The 16,167-nt window shown below is 39.8% G+C and overlaps 1 pseudogene; it reads left to right on the forward strand.

The window, feature by feature from the left end:
• Window positions 1-988: 988 nt before the first annotated feature.
• LOC134176294 (NHL repeat-containing protein 2-like) lies at window positions 989-4,880 on the forward strand (annotated as a pseudogene).
• Window positions 4,881-16,167: the final 11,287 nt, after the last annotated feature.

The following is a 16,167-nucleotide window of genomic DNA, read 5'->3' on the forward strand; positions in this document are numbered from 1 at the left end:
GTGCCTAGATAGGACTGACTCTATCTAGGGCACGCTAGGACGATCTGCCTAGCCGATTGGCACGAGCATAGCGACAATGTCGGAATGTCGGCGCAGTTGCACTTGTCACTCTAATCTATTTATGTATAGTTAGCAATGTACACTTACACTTGAGGGTGCAACCACTTTCTGACGCACCTTCCAATAGTTGATTAATTAAGCTCTCGACCGAAACTAAGAACGATAACTGAAAACGTAAAAATTTAGCTAGGTGATGTAACGTGAATAACTCGCTGTTTGATTATACATAAATTCTCTTCACAGCTGTAATAGATTACCAAAACCAAAAAAGATATGCCAATCGTTTACCCATGAACTAGACGCTGTGAGTTAAGATTTGTACAAGAACATGAAGAGTGATATCGATGGCGATACCCCTACAGGCTAGGTACCACGTGATCACTCTGCACTTTGTATTGAGTCATTTGCCAGAAAGAATTGCGATCTGCACTAGCCTGCAAGCAACTGCTCGTGATAGCATTCTAGCTATAGTGGGCGCATCATCTGTTAGTAGTCAAGTGTCTGTACTATGTACTAGAGACCGTATGTCCGGGCGTGGCACTCTAGGGACGTCATCGCTTCCCATGCAAGAGTACATTTGGATGCAGTTTCGATGCCTTGGCGTATGCTAATATATTGTGACTCAACAGTGAACGAAAATTTTTGCTTTTCGAGCATTTGAAAGCGCGTAGAGCGATTTGAATCAGGTGAGGCCTTAATTAAATTGACAAGGCAGGCTTGAAGGGTAAGACCCAACTTTTGCAGCGATAAACAGCCTCTTTCTAATCTCTTTCATGACTCTGTTGCGTCATTTTGAGCGATGAGATAACATTTAGACTTGACAGACGTGACGTGAACTGTGGAAACAAAGTTGCGTGCGTACAGTCTTACAATACTTGTTCAGTGCACCTAATAGTTGAATCTTAATAATAATGATTTCTAGAGCCGACGATGTTGGTTGTTTCTCCTAATCGTCGAGTTCTTCATCAGTTTGTCGGAGATGGTCATCGTGACAACATGCTCACGTTTGTCGGAGCAGCCCTGAATTACTATGAACGTGAACGTTTACTCGATAAGTTGGCTGTTACTATGTCACTAGCTAAAGATCAAATTTTAGCATCACCGTTAGAATTTCCAGGGAAAGTATGTGTAGACGTGGTTGGTGATCGACTCTTTGTGTCCGATACTGAACATTACAGAGTTGTAGTGATCGGCATGGATGGGCTGGTTATTGATGTGATCGGTGGACTGAGTCGTGGATTTCGAGATGGAGACTACAACTCGACACATTTCCATGCACCTCAAGGATTAGTGTGGAGCGATGATATATTGTATGTAGCTGATACTGAGAATCATGCCATTCGAAAGGTAGAAACATTGGTTTGATTATATTTGCATGACCGTTTGTAAGAACTGTGTGCACATGAAGGTCGATTTGAAAGCTCGAAAGGTGACAACATTAGTTGGGACTGGATAACAAGGTGGAGATCATCAGGGTGTTAGGATTGGTGTCGAACAACCCTTAGTTCTTCTTGGGACGTCTGCATTGCTATTTTACCAGGCGAGTGGAATGTACTACAGTAATGAAATGCATGTAGGCTAGCAGATTTGTTGACGTACTATGACTCGTGCAGTCAAGTAGCATCGAACACAACAGTTGGCCTAGAAAGACACATGCAGGGCCGGTGTGGTAGTTGACAAGCACGTTGTTATGTTGATATTGTATGTTTATTATTTTTGTGTTTCTGTAAAGTTTTTGTTGATGTTTGTGTGTGTGGATGTTCAGAGCTGTATGTCGTTTGCACCAGATTTTTGTGTGTAATGCAAATTATTAAATAAATAAATAAATTAATTAGTGTTGATGAACTAGACATGGAGTTGTTTGCTGTATATTTCAGGGAGTACAGGAGAATGCAAGAATGGTCTCTTTATTGCAATGGCAGGGCCTCATCAAATATGGACATATTTTCTTCAGGATGGTCCGTGGCTGAAACGCAGGTTAGTAATCAGACAATTGCAGTGCCGTGACTGAAATATAAGCCTAAATGTTTAATGTTATCTTAGTAATGTAATTTGCAGGAAATAGTTTATACAAAATCAATTTATTGACGGGTAGACTAGTTGTAACATATGTCAATGTTTGTTACAACTTACTAAATTTGTGGACTTGTTGAAATTTATTGCAAGTTTTCTACACTTGCTAGTACTTTACTACCAATACACAGATCAGAGAAAAATTTGAATTAAATATACGAAACATTTTGCTCAACTTAGAGTTTCTTGTAAGCAAAAGCAATAAACTATTTAAGTTAAAGTTTACTATGAGAACATGGTGTATGAAGTACACTCAAAATCCCACTTATCCAGACTCCTGTCATCCAGGCACCTCCGTTTACTTGACACCTAATCAGGTCACATGTTTGTAGTGTGGACCATGTTGTATAAAGAGGAAGTCTTTCCAGCAAACGCCGAATACTTGTTTTTTGTCCTAAAATTCAACATATACTAAGTGAGCAAGTCCCAAAGAGAGTCACTACAAGAATGCAGTTGCATACAACCATGCATTAAACGAGCATTAAATAATCAGAGTTTTACAGATAATTGTTGAATGAGGTTCTGGAAGGCTTGAGAAATTGATGTTGTGTTACAGGTGGTAGTCTTCAACGCCATAATCTTTAGAGTCTTCAAGCTTGAGGGTGTCTAATAACCTAGGGTCTCCAAAGCCAGAGGGAAGAACTCTCCGCCAGCAGCGGCGACGATATCATCATGGCAGGCATCTTTTTCCATTTCACCTGCCAATGCGGCGGCACCAGCACTGGTTGCAGCGGCAATGATATAGCTGGGTTGGAGGGAATTTCTAACAGTTATGTCAAAGAAAGCAGGCTTTCCATTGGTAAAATCAGGATGATAAATTTCACCTGTTCAGTGAAGATCTCGGCCATCTATTCTCTGTTCCTTCTTTTCTCCACTATTGTCGGTGTGGAGGGCGTGCCAGACAATATTCCTCAAACCGTCATGTCGTTTTGTTCACAAGGTCCACTTCCACAGCTCAAGGAGTGGTCCCCAATCTGATCAATGATATGACCACATACACATCTTTGGGCATTTGGATTTGGTGGAAATATTGGTAATCCCAGCCAGAGACTTATTGATATGATAAAGTTGTCAAAGAACTCATGTGACCCCAAATGGGAGAGGCAAGTAATTCGACCTTACTGGAAGACATACATACATATACATACATACATACATACAAACATCATATACATATATATATATGTGTGTGTGTGTGTGTGTGTGTGTGTGTGTGTGTGTGTGTGTGTGTGTGTGTGTGTGTGTGTGTGTATGTATATGATGTTTCCCAGTGCGCTCTTTCAAATTAGGATCGAGACCTAGAGACAAGGGTACAATAAATAACATCTACTTTGAGAATTGTTGAGTATAACTGTTTCAAGAATCTAAAAATTCTGAGTCAAGGACAGTGCTTTGTTCCAAGCTACCCGGATAAGGGAAGTACCCTTGTCATATCGGTTTCACTATCATAGTATGTAACCGCATTGTGTAGGCATTTAGTGGTATTGATTGGTTATTTAGTGATTTTTTTAGTACCGAATAGTCACACTTGGCATGTGGTTTACTGCTTTTACAGCATGACTACAATGAAAATAATTGCATTCAATGATTGACGGTCTATTGTCAATTACCAGGAAATGTGATACTCATTAGCATGTGCATTTGCAGTGACGTTTGGTTAAGCAATGAATAGGTTCTTGCTGTTGACAGCACATGAATTTCATATTTTATCATTATTTTTACATACGTATATCATCATTGTCACATACAGCTTGTTACGCAAATCTTGTATTGTTGCACTGTTTGGCTCGTATTCGGCTGGCACGTGTGTTCGGTTTTCGGGCAGTGGAGCCGAAGAGAATCGCTACAACTCAAATATTCATAAAGCTGCATTTGCTCAGCCATCGGGTCTGACAGTGGCTTGTCAGGATGGCCGTTTTTGTTTGTAAGTGGCTGACAGTGAGAGCAGTAGCAACAGGTCTGTGAGTCTTCAGGATAGAGCAAAAGCTGTTGTGGGTGGAGCATAGCATCCCATGATAATGTTGTAGCAAGCATCTACAATTTCGTTGTCACACACTCTTGCACATCCACACACACACACACACACACACACACACACACACACACACACACACACACACACACACACACACACACACACACACACACACACTCACTCACTCACTCACTCACACACACACACACACACACACACACACACACACACACACACACACACACACACACACACACACACAGACACACACACACACACGCATGAATGCATGCACCGATTCGCTAACAAATCTTATTGTTTTCTTTAGAATTTGTTTGCTTTTGGTGATGTTGATGGCAAAGGTGTAGATGCCAAGTTGCAGTATCTTCTTGGAGTCTCTTGGAACAGCAAAGACAATCATCTATATGTCGCCGACTCCTATAATCACAAAGTTGCTCACGTTTCTCTTTCTCGATTTTGTAAACAAATTCTTGACATTTAGATTAAACGTGTTAATCCTTTGACTCGTGAATGTGTCACCGTTTGTGGTAATGGATCGGCAGGTGCAGCTGTTGGTTCATATGGTAGTGCACAGTTTTCTGAACCGGGAGGTTTATGTGTGTCACACGACTGCAGCAAGCTCTATCTAGCTGACACCAACAATCATTGTATTAAGATTGTAGACCTAGAATCGAAACTTGTTTCTTAGGTTTGTCATATGTATTGTGTGGTATTAGACGTTGTACGAACTGGCTGTTTGATGTCAGCTGTTTGTCAGAGAAGCTGCTGTTGTTGAGTCTGAAGTTAGTCAAGTCAAAGAGGAACGTGTGTCACCTAGAGGAACTGCTGTCACTCAACTGCCTCCATTGTGTATGTACAAGAGATGGAATTACAAGGAACATTCGGTTGCACGTTGAGCTTTCTGCAGGTTGTCATTTCACTGAGAAAGCTACGAGTCGTTGGAAAATTGTTATTCCAGAAGGTAATGTTTGGAAATGTATTAAGAGTATTGGTTGTGTTGTACGTACTTACTTGATGTTGTGTGTGTGTGTGTGTGTGTGTGTGTGTGTGTGTGTGTGTGTGTGTGTGTGTGTGTGTGTGTGTGTACGCGCGCGCATGTATGTGGCGCATTGCTTGGAGAATGGATTGGTTGAAGAGCGCTTTTGGAGAATAGAAACATCCGGGACCTTTTGGTCATGAGTTTAAGTATAGGATGGGCACATGTGTAATTTCCTTAGGCAAGGAACTCACACGCAATTGCCTCTCTCGTCTTAGAAGTATAAATGAGTACCTGATCATTGACTGAGGGTGGACATGACCGCTAACGTGGCAGAACATCATGCAGCTTGTGTACATGTGGGATTGAGGTCTAGTCCCGAGTGTGCCAAAGTCAGTGCTCTTGGATGTTCTGGCCAAGCATCTAGGTGTACGTCATCACGGATTCAAACTGTAGGGCCTGGGACCATCTAGAAATAGGTTGGGGTGATATGTTGGGTACTGTACTGTAGGGCATATCTATTTGTATATTTTGTTCGTGTGTGTGTGTGTAGTGTGTGTTTGTGTGTGTGTGTGTGTGTGTGTGTGTGTGTGTGTGTGTGTGTGTGTGTGTGTGTGTGTGTGTGTGTGTGTGTGTGTGTGTGTGTGTGTGTGTGTGTGTGTGTGTGTGTGTGTGTGTGTGTGTGTGTGTGTGTGTGTTGTAGAATGCGAGCACTTGCTTATCTCAGTCATGTTTGATGTAGACTCTAGTTTTTGGTACAGACAATCGGAATCCAATCACTAAACAATTGCTTACATAATCATTTATTCACATTCAACTATTAATATTAATCACAACTACATAAAACTTAGTTGATGTCTCATTCAATTAAGTTAACTGCATTGTCAAGTATTTTCTGATTATACATGCAAAAGGTTAGTTTATGTCTCGTTTTACAAACCTTGAGACAAATCAGTATTTAGTTTTGTTATTGTTGCAATCACTACGTATAATTTTTTACACCAATTTGTAATGAATATTTTCTATAAATGCACCAATTATGAATTACTTGTATTTGTCTTTTTTGATTTTCAATGGCATTTCTTGTCTTATGCATTTATTCATGATTGTACATTGTTATTTCTAGGATGCTCCATCAAAGCGTTGGGTGACAACTCAAGTTCAATAAGTTCTATCTAAGATGTCTTTATCTCTTAGAATTAATGAATTAGCTTAATTATTTCATCATGTGTCTATGTTGGGTTGAAGCTGTGGTATATTTCTGTGAGAAGTCAGGGCGTGTGTCATGTACAGGGTGCAAAGTTTCAGGTTCCAGTCAATGTTTTAGAAAGCAGTGAGATATCGGCAGGTTTTCATAATGATTATACGATTACTGTTGAATGTAAAGTGTAAGAATAAGCTTTTCAGTAGAGAAAGTCAGTTAGTATTACTTATGAACTTATTTGACTTTGTTTTGAGAATTGCCTGAAAATTTATTCATTAAATGAACCTGAAATATTTGATTGCATGCCTGTGTTAATTCTCTTGCCAATTAGTACTGCCTTCTTTGTATTTTGTTCTTGTATTGTGTCTGTTACAACGCTTCTTGGTTCATCACCTTCTCATAAATCATATGCCACCATATTGCAAGTATGACCCTTGACATGTCAAAGTCCTGTTTGTTATCAATCATAGAATGCATCATTGTATGTACAAATGATTGTTTCTACAGGAACTGCAGTACTTTGTATGTTGTCCATAACACGATTTCCCTTCTAGTTTAGACAATGACCTATTGCTACCCCAAACCAAATATTTTTGTTTTGTAAAATGGCGGCAAAAAGGGCTGCCACATCCGTAAACAGCGCACTTGGCAGATGGACTGTCCTAAACCATATATTTTCAACAACACATTATCTTATTGATGTAACTTTTGGTTCACAATTTTGTTTATCGACTTGCTTGGTTTGTGATAGGAAGTTTTGGTCAATAGGAGAATTTGAAATAATCTTAATATTTACAAACTGACATTTTACTGCTTCTCTGATAGTCTTGCAGGGTTTAACTAACTTAAAACTGTTAATATAATGATAGAATTTGTTTTAAAGTGTTTACCAGTAAATGTGGTAATTGCATCCTCAAGTATAAGTAATAAAGGTTAGGATAGTTGGCTCATTGTAGAGGCTCTGCAGCATCTTGGTGAAGCATTTGGCGCTCCTAATTGTATTCATACATTGTATGAATGCTGTAAGCATCAGTAAATGGTTGATAGAACATGCCTGCCTCGTGGCAGTTTGGCAGCATCTTTGATTTTAACCTTCAGCAAGCGTGCACTGTAGTATCTGTTTATTCATATGTGCGGTTGTGTGTCTATAGATTAGTCTCTCATTCTGCTGTTGCACTCTGTGAATGCATCGCCACCAAGTTTTCAATTTACAATATACAGTCGAATCACACGAGGGGTTAGATTAGCTAACATTAGTTGTAAAGACATCTTTGTTTGAGAGATAAACTATGTGCATCGATCATTCAAAGGTAGGTAGGTCACTCAAAGACGGAGGAGTGTTATTTTTCCAACCAAGACGGTTGATATGAATTTTAAGTTTTTATAAGTTTTATTTATTAATATGTATAATGCTACTATAAAAATATTTGAGCTTTATTATAAATATATGTTAATGCATGGTAGCGAGACGATATCCAGTTTACTGACCGAGGTCTTGAGGGGCTTCCCGAGATAATTATCCGAGGCGAAGCCGAGGCTAATTATCGAGGAGAAAGCCCCAGAAAGACCGAGGTCAATAAACTGGATATCGTCGACCATACCATGCATTAACCTATTTGTTGCATGTTTAACATCCTACTGTAATTAGAGTTCATAGATTATTCAAGTTGAATTAGAGTGGTTGTGTATTGCAACGGCTGCTAAAGTTTTATGTCAAACAACCACATTTTGACAGCTGTAAAGTGTTGTTGATGTGAACGTCAGCCCCATAAGGTCACGTGCTCAAAATTATTAGTACAAAACATTATCCACGTGTTTTGCCAGCATGATGTCGGATCAGAAAGAAGACCGTAATAATGACCAGGACGACGACGACAGATAAGTCGCGTTGGTTTCAAAAAGCATGCCACTAGTATTAGCCAGCTTGACAGCAGATTTGCTGAAGAGACGAGTACAGCAAGGGTACAATTTGCAAGAACACGACTGCCTGCAACAGTTGGGTGATGCGAATATTTGAAGGAGGGAGAAGTAATCGAAACAAGGATGCTCCACAAGTAGAGCAGGTACCGACAGACAGACTTTTTCTCAACGAAGGATTCAGAACTAGATGCAGCCAAACCACAGACGGATTGTCCAAAGTCTGTTATACTTACGTTGAGCACGGATCCAAAAATCATGGTGGTGGACTAGGTGCATGATTTACGGCACCCAAACAAAAAAGTCACAAGTTAAATTATAGTCAAGCTCAAACGTGACTCTGTAAGGTAATAGCATTTTGTAGTTTGTGGTTTATCAGATATGCTAATGAAGAAGCTGGTGACGGTTGCCACCTAAAAATTTTGAATCTCTATATCTAGGTAAGTTACCAGCAGGATTTTTCCCGAGAAGTCTTCTATTATAAGCCTTTGTTATCTACACCTTCATTTGGTCCTTGGTATTCAAAGCAAGTAATCGGTCGTAACACTTTGGCTACAATGATGAAAGTGATGACAGCTGAAGCTGGTCTTCCAGTTCGAACCAAACACGCTCTTCGAGCTACTAGTGCGGCAAGGCTGTTTCAAGCGGGAGTTCCTGAACATGTCATTCAAGGGCAGAAGCGGCCACAAAACCCTGCAAGCACTGAGACAATACCAAGAGCCATCTGAATTGCAGCAAATGGCAGCGTGCAAACTTTTGGATAATGGCCATGCACACACAGATTACACTGACGCAAAGTCAAGGAGTCGGAAGAGACACGGAGTAGTCCAGGTTGAACAGCCGTCTGAAACGGAAAGAGAGAATCCATTTGTCATTTCTGACTGGGTCTTTACAAACTGTAGTACTGTGAACATTATTATTGGTAAGGAACAAGCTTGTAATCTAAAATAGGTATGCCTATGTATTGATTGCTAGTTACTTTTGCTTTCGTAATTTTTTCGTTTTAAGTTAGCTGTGTTTTATGTCAATAAGTAATATACAGATATTGACCGTTCAATAAACGTTTATTGACCGGTAAATATACAACATTTGGTTGGGTTGCTACGGTAGGAGTATAATATAACGAGAAAAAGAATCCTAGCAACGGCGGAATAAACACCCAAACATGCAACAAATATTTATAAAATGACAATAGGTTTACTATTCGCATGCTTTCGATAGATAAGGGCACTACTCAATGTACCAATAATTAAAGTTAATTTTTTGCAAGTACAGATTGGGAGTGTTGCCACATGCTAGATTTAATATCTCTTGATCTTTTTCTCTGATTTGGTTTGCAAAGCATGGCAGGTATTCACCTGTACATTATATTAAACATTTCTGTATGAAATTTGGATGCTACTGTTGAAACCATAAACAATAACTGCCAGTTTAGGTTGACCGATTGGAGCCAACAATTTTTCGTATGCGGTACTGTCTTAACAGTTCTATGGCTCTGTCATCAACTATCTAAACCATTTTCTGTAGCAACACATTATTTTTTTGCGCGTTGATTACAAGTTATTATGTAATATGATTGCTGTTCTTTTGTTTTCGTTAGAGGAAGATTTGGTAGTTAAAGGAATTTGAATATAATCATAGTGTCCTAGTTTCAATCTATGACCTGAATGGCTTAGAAAAAGATTGTTTGAAAGCAGCTGAAATCCTCCACACATTGCGGATATCGATCATATCTTGCTCAAACATTTTAAGTTGAAGGTGAAACAGCATGGAATGACTCAAAGTGTGCGTAATCTGTTTGAACAGCTATGAGTACAGAAGCTTGTTCTTATAATTAGTCTCTTTCCTTGCTTTAGAGTTTAATGTTTACATAGACAAATTATCCACTTACAACTATAACAATATATATATATATATATATATATATATATATATATATATAATTACAGTATGTAAAGGTTTCTAGTTAGGTAATGCGTTTGCTGTCTGGGTCCCAGCCATTAGGGGAACCTCTCAATCATTGAATGGAAAGTAATGTACTATACTACGTTACGTTCAACATTTCTATCTAAAATGTGAATGCTACTTCTGATGAGTTCTCTTAAGCTAACTGCCAGTTCAAGTTGAATGATTGGAGCCAACAATATTTTGTTGATGCTGTAATGTCTTTCCAGTTTATAACTCTTGTGCTGCTGTCGGCTTCCAGACCATTTTTCATGTTGTTTTGTTTACGCGTTGATACATTTCCTAAAGTATTGGTGCTCTTTTTTTTGTCCTTGTAACAGGAAAATTTGGTATTTGGAAGAATTTGAATATAATCATGAAGTAATTGCAAGTTTGACAGTCTAGGACACACCTAATTTTCGGGATTAACTGCAAGGACATGGTTATATGCAGTATTTAGAGTGTTGTAATTACGTCCTCAAGTTTACTGTCTCTAAGTAAATTTAGTAAAAATATGAGGTTTTAGATCCCGCACTCAGGGTCGCACGCGCGGACGGCCCCGCATGAGAGCAGAGAGCCACTGCACCGTATGAGGGAGCTCTGTATCTGAGACCCGCCCGCCTCGTTCGCCAACCAGATATCGTGGCCTGCCACATGGCGATCTGCCGGTATCTTTTTCGTATAGTAGATATACGTAGGAAGGTTAGAGGCTAGTGGTGCGTTCCCACCAGAGCCTAAACCGGCTTAAACCGCGACGTACAAAATAGTTGAAAGAGAGTTAGATCATCTAGAAAGAGCGCTTGCACCGAAGGACATCGTTATTTAATTAAGTCAGCGTTAGCGCCAACTAGAGTGCTACAACTGCCCATGGCTAGAGTAGAGTAATAATTAACTAAACCCAAAGCAGGAGAAACAAGGATAATAGCGCTAGACTTCCTTACATTTGTCATCTTAATTAATCTAATGGACGACTAAAGCAAATTTCAACGTCACTTTTAATGAATATGACGTCATACTATTTCTGATTGGTTTTTGTGCTTCCTTGATTGGGTTCTAGATAAGCCTCAGCATGCATATAGCATATACACGTACTTTTTGCAGACACAAAATGCTAGAAAAGTATTAAATTGGTTTACATGCGCACTGTCTGGAACTCGTACTGATTTGCAGCCTCAAGCTGTGCAGTTCAACACAATAACTACCAAACATATTTATAATAAATAAGACAAGTCACCAAATGATTACTAAAATTGGTTTATTAAGATATTCGATATTTTAGTCTGTGGCCAAATTGGCGAACGCTGCACAGATTAGGGATGTTGGAGATTAGGGATGATGCTATTTTGTAGTTAAAAATTGAACGCTAGAATCTTATTGCTTTAGAGATCGATTCTTTATCATGAATCTTGCTACAATAGTACTATAGTCCAAGTTCATGCTCTTCAAGTAATTCTGAAGAAATCATTAGCTAATTAGCCAGAGCCTATCATATGTCAGCGTTGCCCAACCATCATGTCAATCTGCTTTTTCCAGTGAAGTAGTTGTAAATGAATGCAGGCCTAAGCAACTCAACTCAAGGCTAAAGCTGTACTTTGGCAATTGCGTAATTTTGTAATTGCCAATTTTATATCAACCAAAAGTGTTGCAATGTGACTAAGTTCATCTTCCTTATTACTGCTGATTGAGTCTGGTCCAATCATTGACTTGGCATTCAAGAGCTCGAAAAGACACTCAAGTGTACAGAAGATGCTCTGGATCATGATGCTGAAAGTACTGCCTCTGAGAAGGGTGATAATCTAGTACACACACACACGCACACACACACACACACACACACACACACACACACACACACACACACACACACACGCACACACACATATATGCCCACACATACGCGCGCGCGCGCACACACACACACACACACACACACACACACACACACACACACAACACACACACACACACACACACACACACACACACACACACACACACACACACACACACACACACAGAACCAAGCCCTATTGGCTTAGGTAGTATTTAGTTGCTTTGCTTAGATGGTGTATAATAGTTCAATGTTTGGCTTAGATGATGTATAATAGTTCAAGGTTTAAAAATATATGTATTGACAGACAGACAGACAAAAGGACAGACAGACAGACAGACAAAAGGACAGACAGACAGACAGACAGACAGACACACACACACACACACACACACACACACACACACACACACACACACACACACACACATTCACACACAACTTAAGTTTGAAGCTAGACTTCAGAGATAATCCAAGATGTGGATTTATACAATGTAACTTTGCAGCTACGGTAATATGTTCTTATAAGTGTCAGACCAAATTGTCTATATCACCAAAAGCAGTTGATTTCTCTAAGATGCTATCAAACTTCTTGAGTCCCTCATCAAATTCTTGACTCGGCTGATAGGGGCATGATGGAGGTGACATCTGATATCTGCATGCAGTTGGCATGTGTCAAAGCAAGTAAAACTTTCTATGGATTTTAGCAAGAATTTCTTTGTCACACAGGAACATCTTTGGTCAGATAGAAGACCAGAAAGTGCCATCATGGTCAGCTTTCAATGCCTCTCTAGATGAGCCTAACATGCAGCAGTTGCATGGTTCTAGGCCAGCAATTTCGTCTTCTCCAACAAAGCTAGGTACGGTGTACACTTTTCTGTGCAATTCAATTGCAAGTGCTTGTTCCTTGAGTCAAGAGCAAGTTGTAGTTGTGCTAGACCAAGCAAATTCAAAAAAGAGAGAATATGGCGTCATGGTGATGATCTCGTGCAGTCACGTGGGGCTTGAGGTATTGTATGTCCCAAGAGGATGGTTTCTCCGGAGAGGACAGATTGACACTGTCCTTGAACAAATCTAGTCGTAACATGTCCTGGTGTAACTAGTTACGATCTACAGTAGGAAATAATGCAATAGACTAAACCTACTTTGATAGTGCTAGTCAGAAAATTACTTAGGCTTAAAGGAGACTTTTTCAACAACGCAGTGAGACGTTCTTCATCTGTTGTTGTACTGGAGAAACCCTTTGTTTGCTATGAAGCCTCGCAATTGCGCGCATTGGTTACCATGGATACTCGTTCGACAGTAGCATTCATCGCCGTTCGGCACGATACTCCACGTTTTATTGCTAACGAATAGTGAATCTATGCTTCTGAAGACATGTTCTAACATATGAAATCAACAAACCAAAGTCGAAGAAGAGTGGCCAACAAACCTCGCTTTCTGAGACATAGCTAATTAGTTGGATCAGGGACTATGTCAGCCTTTCACCGTTTCTAGCCTGCACGTTAGGGTTTGCGCTACTATATTTCTTAAAATATTGTGGTTCTTTCAATTTCTAGCATTTTCTGTAGAAAGATTTGGTATTTGGGAGAATTTGAATATAATCGTAACACAATAAATTAGGAGATTGACACCTTAGAGTAAGTCATAATAATAGTTTGCGGTGATTTACTGTGATGATTTGATTTTAGAGGGTGTGTGTGTGTATGTGTGTGTAGTATTGTTACGCCCTCAAGTATAATGTCTCTTGATAGAAGTAATAAAAATGTAACGTCGTGACCTTGCTCTCGGGGTGGTCGCTTGGACGCGTACGTGACGTCCCAGCATATGGTTGGGAGCTACACATGTATGTGCGGCTCATCCGCACGGCTCGCAGAGAGCCTGCGATAAATACAAAACCACCCAGGTGCCTGGCGTGCCACATGGCGATCTGCTGGTATCCTTTTTCAAACAAAATATGCTTCGAATTAAACTACGCTTAAGTTATGTATTCTTATTTTAAATTTTTACGCCCTGTTCATCTTTCTAGTACAATTACTTTATTTTCCCCCAATAAATTACTTTTGTATTTATCCGAGTAATTTTTTTACTGAGATTCGTTCGTTCAAATCGGACTGTGAAGAATCTTTCGTCCCAATGGGATTTAGTTATGCTTTTCGCCTTTGGCTGATATGTTAAATTTTCTGAATGAAATAGATACACTTCACTCACATTTAATTAAATACACATGCAGTCTGCAAAGTCTACGCCATTCCCAGATCAAATTCGTTGTTAGTCAATTACTAGTAAAGTCTAATATCAATAATTGCTATGGGCACCCCCCAATATCGGATAATGGCGTACGGAAACCAGAGGAAAATTTATTGTATCTAAGGCATGAATGTAGAGAGTAGTCACACGGTAACACGGCGTGCTAGATTCAGCTTGATTACTTGGCGTATTGCTGTTCACGGTGACAAAATAGAACTTCCGCTGCTTTTTCGTATATCGGACACGCCCATCAAATATCGCACAGCCGCTGGTTTTGGCTTACGACGGTACCACAGTTCACTGTCTGCACCTTGACATAATAGGCACATGTCTCTTCTACTCGCAGTGATAACAACACATCAGCAGCTTTGCACGTTGCTTTCCTGGAAACTGAAGAAGAGGAGCAGGTCTTGTTCTCTAGTATCGGACACCCGATTTTGCTTGATGCGAGTGCAATATAGGCAAGAACCGCGATGAATTGTAGTAATGCTGACTGCAGACGTTTTGTAAAGGCCCAACGAGAGTGAAAAGCCTTTGACTCGTCTCTGTATCGAAAGAATTAATTGCAGAGACTAGTAGATGACCTTGACTTGGCTCTTCTGCTGCATGTCTGCCCATTAGATGCGCAAAATAAACGCAAAAATTCATGTTTTAAATAATGTCTAACTGTTAAACATGCATGGGTAAGAACGAGTGAAAAATTGGCTAGTAGTTTGCACATATGACATTTAACTTAATAAATTAACACCTCTCTAAAAAGATATATTATAAAAAGTGCCGATGCGGAGACGTTGCAATTAGTCTTGTGAGCTAACTCTCTCTAGAATAATCATTTGTTCCACTAGCATATAGCTTAGCAAGTGTTGTAATACGAGCAATAGCATGCAGACTTCACTTAAGTAACATACTAATGCAGTGAGTAGATACGCACACGCACGCACGCATACACGCACGCACGCACGCACAAACGAACGTGCGCGCGCACACACACACACACACACACACACACACAGACACACACACGAGAAAGGTAAACGAATGCATACCTATATTACTTGCAATTCATGCCAATACTGCAAAAATACAATGGCGTATACCAACTAATTCTTTAGTTTATATTGGTTTTTGCACCAAATGACTTAGCTAAGTAAAAAACACACGAAACAATATATATAACTGGCACAACTCTAGCTAGCCAGTAACTAGGAAAAAACTAAAACTTTCTAACTCTAGGTACAGACAACATATTTTATCAACTTATTGGACTCATGTTTGCTGTCTTAATTAATCTGTTGTCGTACGAGTTCATAATCTACATCAGCTTCAAAATGTTACACTTTTTTGAGAACTAAGAAATGCGAGTTTTTCCAAATCTGTGTCGTCAAATTTCTTAGGTGGCTCTATTTTTCTTGTTGGTCTTCTCTTTGCGTATTCCTGTAGTTGCACGTTTTGTGCTCTTGCTTCAGGGGAGCCGTCAAACTCTTCCGCTGCATGGTTTTGTCTAGGTTAGCTTTTTGGGGGCTGATCTTTCCACTGCTTGTGATGATCTGCAGTCTTCGGCTTACACTTTGACTGGACGTTGCCTTTCTTCTTCAAAGCAGGCTTTCTGCGCTTTCGTTCTCGCATTGTTTCGTCTTTTATTCTAGAAGATGAATGTTCTCAGCACTCGTCAGCACTCTAGCATCTACAGATCGTGAAACAGGAAGCTTGGGGTTTTGTGGCAGCGAAGGTATTTGTAACAGTGTTGGCAAGCGGGAGCAATCAAGATGTCGGTCGTGATGTGGTACCGCTTTGCCTTGAAGTTTAGCGACGGTAACCGACCAGGTCTTTGCAATCCGTTTTCTTTCAACCATTTGTTGTACTTCTGATCGTGTGTGAGATTATATCCATTCTCATGCCGTTCTCTAACAGCCTTT

The sequence above is a fragment of the Corticium candelabrum genome, chromosome 1, assembly GCF_963422355.1.
Source record: "Corticium candelabrum chromosome 1, ooCorCand1.1, whole genome shotgun sequence".
NCBI classification, from domain to species: Eukaryota; Metazoa; Porifera; class Homoscleromorpha; order Homosclerophorida; family Plakinidae; genus Corticium; species Corticium candelabrum.